This window comes from Lynx canadensis, chromosome B4 (genome assembly GCF_007474595.2).
Source record: "Lynx canadensis isolate LIC74 chromosome B4, mLynCan4.pri.v2, whole genome shotgun sequence".
NCBI classification, from domain to species: Eukaryota; Metazoa; Chordata; class Mammalia; order Carnivora; family Felidae; genus Lynx; species Lynx canadensis.
In genome coordinates this window covers 65,512,630-65,519,013 of record NC_044309.1, presented here as the reverse complement: position 1 = coordinate 65,519,013, position 6,384 = coordinate 65,512,630, and the positions used below count along the sequence as shown (strand labels likewise).

Genomic DNA, 6,384 nt, shown 5'->3' with positions numbered 1-6,384 from the left:
AACAGCAATAATACTGGCAGTCGAATAGCTTTTTTATAAAACTTATGTTAATTACTATAATTTAAAATATCTATGCAGATATATGATCTTTAAAAGAATAAATTAAAAAAATAAATAAACAAATTAGGTTGATTGAGATATGATTTATACAAATAAAATTCACTCTTTTTCAGTGTAAAGTTCTGTGCATAATCTTTCACTAGCATAAGTACAAGTCTCCCAGATAGTCTCTTCATGTGCTAATTAGCCAAACTCAAATATTTTAATCAAAGATAATTACTATGCTAAATGGTTGATCAAAATATTTCGATTCAACTTAACCTATTCACAAACATATTATTTCCCAATCTGATGTAAATATAACAGCTTTCCCAAATATTACATGCTTTCCTTAATGCAGAATGTTCAATCATCATAAACGTGTTTGCATTCCTTGCTTGCACAACTTTGTAATCAGCTTACATTCAATGTCACTGACCTAGGCAAGAAGCCCTGGAAATATACTTTCTGTGGAAGGATATTCTTTTTTCAACCTGTTTATTCATAGTTTCACTATTGACTGGCCTTTTTTTTTTTTTTTGACACATCTGCCATTAGTATAAGGCCAAGGTTGATAGACATTTTTTTGTAAAGATCCAGAGAGTAACTGTTTTCAGTGTTGTGGCCATATGGTCTCTGCTGCAACACTTAACTCTGCTGTTGTAGTGTGAAACAGTCATAGGCAGTATGTAAACAGAAAGCATGGCTGTATTCCAATAAAAATGTATTTACAAAAACAAGTAGCAGGCAGGATTTGACTCACTGGTTATAGTTTGCCAAGACCCCCAGTAAACCTACTAGTTTCCAATTTACTTACTAAGATATATAAAAAAAAGTATAACAGTGATATAAACAACAAATAATGAGGGCAGCATTCAAAACCATAGAGATCCTGTGAATATCAACAGTGTTATTTCAACTAAAATTAGCTATTGTTTATGACCTGGGTTACCATAAACACACATTCTTTCCTCCATTGCAGATAGAACTCTACAAATGTGCTAACTCAGGACATTGAATCTATTGGGAAATAGTTTAAGGCCACCAATAATTCACTGATTTATTAAATCTCCCCCTACACTTCTGCACTAGAGAAGAAGCTTATCCAGGTCACCAAATCTCTGGATATTTCTCATTGAGAAAGCGTGGGCTGTTGCTTCTATGAAAGAGATTCTGGACCCCCCTCCTGGCTTGTTGACCTGTAGGAATACTTCTCTTACTGGGGATTCCTTGTTGAAAGGCACAGTAACAAGGGTCAGGAAAATATTAAGCCCTATCAGTTCATACTGTCTGGATCATAAGTCTCAAAAGGTGAAACAGCATGAAAAATGAGCTCGCAAGTGGGGCAGGTTCTGCAGATCAGGAAGATGTGGATGGAATTTTTTAAATACCTGCTAAGTATTATATAGGAGAAGGTTATGTGAAGAGCAGGTTTTCAATAATGATGACACTGGCTCATTTTACAAGGGTTTCAGCAAAAACACTTATATAACTCAAATGGTTGACAAAACACTGTCAGCAGAGGCTCGCAGGTCCTTTTAGAGCAATGGTTCGATTTCTGCTCATTCAGTGTTTGAACATAACTACTAGGAATAAAGAGAATTGACTGTGTATCACTTTAAGCAGAAGTATTCAAAGCCACTGCCCAATTATCTTCCTGTATTCTTCCCTCTGCCATGAGAATGTCAAGTCCTAAAAAGGGACTGTTCCTTAAGCCTGAGTTCTGAAATGGGAATGCAACCAAGAGTTGAGTCACAGTAGCCCACCCACAGCTATCTACATGTAATATGATTGAAAAATAAATGTTGTTTGAGGTTGTTATTGTTGTAAAGCTACCTAATACAGTGTGGTTATCTTGCCAAAATTATTTATCAGTGAAAAATTATTTATGTACACACTTGATAATAAGTAACATGTTCTGTGTCTTCCAAGGGGTCAGACAGTAGCTCTCCAAAATTGTTGAATGAATGAATAAATGGAAGAAAAATATAAATAAAAGAGAGCTAGGAGATATCATAGGATATAATATCACCCATGTCTGGGAAGAATAAAAGTAGTTAAAGTCACTGGGATTCTTTGTTCCTCCCCATTATGCAAGCAGCCATACCTTCTTGAGCAGTGCAGGTCGCATTCCTGAGACATGATGGGAAATATTAGAGAAAACTAATTTGATTGCATTGGGTGCTTGGTAATCAGGGCTGCTTTTGACACTGACACTGGATATTGTCTCTGTTAGTGACCCCTTTATTGACTGCAACTTCATGGTCTACATGTTCCAGTATGATTCCACCCATGGTGAGTTCAACGGCCCAATCAAGGCTGAAACCTGGTAGCTTGTCATTAATGGAAAGCTCATCTCCATCTTCCAGGAGCAATATCCTCCCAACATCAAATGGGGTGATGCTGGTGTTTTTGAGTCCCCTGGTGTCCTCACTAACTTGGAGAAGGCTATGGCTCACCTGAAGGGTGGAGCAAAAAGGGTCATTATCTCTGCCCCATCTGCTGATTCCCACATGTTTAGGATGGGTATGAACCATGAGATGTTTGACAGCTCCCTTGGGATTGTCAGAAATGCCTTCTGCACTACCAAGTGCTTGGCCTTTTTGGCCAAGGTCATCCATGACAGCTTGGCCTGGTAGAGGAACTCATGTACACAGTCCGTGCCGGCACTGGATGGTCCCTCACGGCCCCTCTGGGAAGCTGTGGCATGATGGCCATGAAGCTTCTCCAGATATCATCCTTGCTTCTATTAGCACTGCCAAGATTATGGGCAAATTTATCTCTGATCTGAATAGGAGCACACTGGCATGGCTTTCTGTGTCCCCATCCCCAAATGTCAGTTGTAGATTTGCTCTGCAGTCTTAGAGAAAGCTGTCAAATATGATGATATCAATAAGGTGGTGAAGCAAACATTAGGGGATTATCTGAAAGACATCCTGGGCTATACCAAGGACCAGATTGTCTTTTGCAACTTTAACAGTGACACCCATTCTACCTTTGATGCTGGGGCTGATATTTCCCTCAATGACCACTTTGTCAAGCTTCTTTCTTGATATGACAATCAATTTGGCTACAGCAACAGGATGGTGGACTTTATGGTCCACATGGCCTCCTTGAGCCCCTGGACTACCAGCTCCAGCAAGAAAAAGAGAGGAAGAGAGAAGGCCTCAGCTGCTGGGAAATTCTTGCTCCAACTCATCCCCCAACACACTGAGAATCTCCTGACCCCTGCACAGTTTCATCCCAGACCCCCCTGAAGAAGTGGAGGGGCTTAGGAAGCCCTACCTTGTCATGTACCATCAATAAAGCACACTGTACCCAGTCATAAACAAACAAATAAAGGCTTTGGGGATTACTTGAGGAGATGGGAATAGATTGTGTTCTAGGAAACCAGAAACACCATGAAGCCATTTGCCCAACTGTGAAATGCCTTTTGCCGAAGAATCTGGTACTGATTCAGTCCAGAAAATAGTTTGATGAAGCTTGAGTGAGTGATGAGTCTTGTGCTTGACATGCTTCCAGTAAATATTTACTAAACAACTTGATCATAATGCCATTTTAAATTTTTTTTTCAACGTTTTATTTATTTTTGAGACAGAGAGAGACAGAGCATGAACGGGGGAGGGGCAGAGAGAGAGGGAGACACAGAATCGGAAACAGGCTCCAGGCTCTGAGCCATCAGCCCAGAGCCTGACGCGGGGCTCGAACTCACGGACCGCGAGATCGTGACCTGGCTGAAGTCGGACGCTTAACCGACTGCGCCACCCAGGCGCCCCGATCATAATGCCATTTTAAATAACATTTCATGAAAAATGTATCCTGCTTTATTAAAATAAGGTAATAAACTAGAACTCAGGGATACCCCATCAGGATTAAAATGTTTCTTTGATTAGCAAATGAGTGATTAAAAACTCCCATGTTACTATACCAAGGACATAGCAACATAGATTTACTTAGTTCATTTATTTGAAGAATATATTTTAGCTTTAATTATTTATGACAGTTTTAAGTATGCTCACAAATTTATTGCTTTGTTTGGAAAGTGTAATTAAATCTCTACTTTGGGAGATATTGATATTATTAATGTGTAAAGATAAATCTGAAAATGGGAACACTAACAGCTTAGTCCAAATCACTGTCTTTCTCTTTTAGCAACTTCAAACAGTATGTGTATATGATGAATCACTTATATCCAGAAGAGTTAAACTTGTTGGAAAATCCTCCTCCTTGGAACTTCTACCTTTTTCTCCTTTCTTAGTGTGGCAGGCAGGTAATTTGTCATTTATTTCACACCTGAAATTTTGGAAGAATAGCAAAATGTAGCATAACATCTTTTATTTGTGTCGTAGAAGGTTTTTCTAGGCACTATAGTTGTTCCAAGCCTAAAAGATTTGGTCAGCCCAACTGGACCAGTTACTTTTACTATAAGGAGAACCTATAACTATATTTTGGTCTTTTTTATGTTCTTCTAAGTTTTAGATGACCTGTTAATTAAAATTCTAAAACACTGCAGTATTTGCTTACTAAATCAATGAATTACTGCAAGTACAAAACATAGAATCTAAGCTTTAACTATTTTACTGCTAGAGAAAATCCATTTGTAGAATTTGGTTAAAGAAAAAAAAGCTTCGTGTGAATCTTCGAGAGACTTAGATACATAGTCATTCAATAAAATAGGTGATTAATATATTAACTATAGAAGATAAAAATATTTGACAAATTTTTGAGAAAACTAACACACCTGCAAAAATACTCATAAACCAGATTTGTTTATTCCTAACATTAGAGAAAACTTCCTAAAGATGCTTAGGCTTATAGTAAAGAATGATATAATTTAGTTAAATGCCAAAAAAAGAAAAAAAAAGTGAGGGAGGATGGAGAGCTATGTACAAGAGCAGCATGCGGAAAGGTAAAGATGTATAAAAACGTGAAAGGTTTGAAGAAGTTCTTTCAAATTTGATTTTCAGAAGAAAACTACAGAGAAATACACACACACACACACACACACACACACACACACACGGTTTTAAAATAGGCCATTTAAATCCCAATGGCAGCCAGTCATATGTGTTAATATATCATTTTGTGCAAGGACATCAACATTACTCTAGGTTCCAGGATAAGAGACAGCATACCAGCTCTTTAAGAGTTACTGGTTTTCAAAAGTATTTGTATTTTCCATGCTTTGTTGTCCATGGTATTGCCCACTTTACCTATATTTCAAGATAAATCAAATCAAACTTTGGCCAAAATTGATGTGGTTAAGAGAAATATAGCTATATCTTATATACTTTTTTAGACGTACTTGCACTCTAAGAAAAATGGAATCTTTTAAAAGATGAGGACTGAGATTACTTCTAAGTCAATACTTGATTTGTTTGTGAAAGTAAATCTGTGCTAATGGAAAGCATCATTTTCCAGCATGAATTAAATTATTGTGCTCTATATTTCCTGCTGGAGAGAGTAGGTTCCTGGCAATATGATGTTACATTTGCATTTTGATAACACACAGTTTTAGACTATTCCCCTCAAATCCAGAGAAATATAAATATATCAGAGTATTCTTGAGAGAAATAGAAGTTTTCGATTATATTTTACCAACGTTATGTATAGAATTTTCAATAAAATCTGTAATTTTGGTAAATCAAACATCCAAGTAATGAAATATCTTACTTTTCATAAAGTAGGATACATGCATCGGTTTCATCATTGATAAGTTTATCTCAGTTTTTCAGAAATACATCAATAATATATAACAGCTATTTCTATTACAGGAAGATTCTTAAATGCCAACATGTAAAGCTTATACAATTAGATACAGATGAAATGTTTAGATTCTTGTCAATATAGTCTTAGGAATAGAAGTTTTGGTTTTCTTAAAGCCATACATTTACAAAAAAAAACATAGGGATAATTTTTCAAATGACATAATAATTTCATTGTGTGAAAACAAAAAACTACAGTAATGAAAAAAGTTAGGGTTCCTTTACAACCAAATACCTAGTTTCATTAAAGAAAGTTTCAACTTTTAAAATTTCAATTTGTTGGGGTGCCTGCGTGGCTCATTCAGTTAAGCGTCCAACTCTTGGTTTCAGTACAGGCCATGATCTCACGGTTCATAGGTTTGAGATCTATGCTGGGCTCTGTGCTGATAGTGTAGAGCCTGCTTGAGGTTCTCTGTCTCCCTTTCTCTCTGCCCATTCCTGGCTCATGCTCACTTTATCTCTCTCTCTCCCCTCTCTCTCTCTGCAAATAAATAATCATTAAAAAATAAATAAATACATACCTGCATAAATAAAACTTCAATTTGTATGTAACTGCAGAAACAAATTTATTCGGTGAAGC

The 6,384-nt window shown here is 36.8% G+C and overlaps 1 pseudogene; it reads left to right on the top strand.

Annotated features, from left to right (window-relative positions):
* The first annotated feature begins 2,206 nt into the window (after positions 1–2,206).
* LOC115518676 lies at positions 2,207–3,296 on the top strand (annotated as a pseudogene).
* The last annotated feature ends 3,088 nt before the right edge of the window (positions 3,297–6,384 follow it).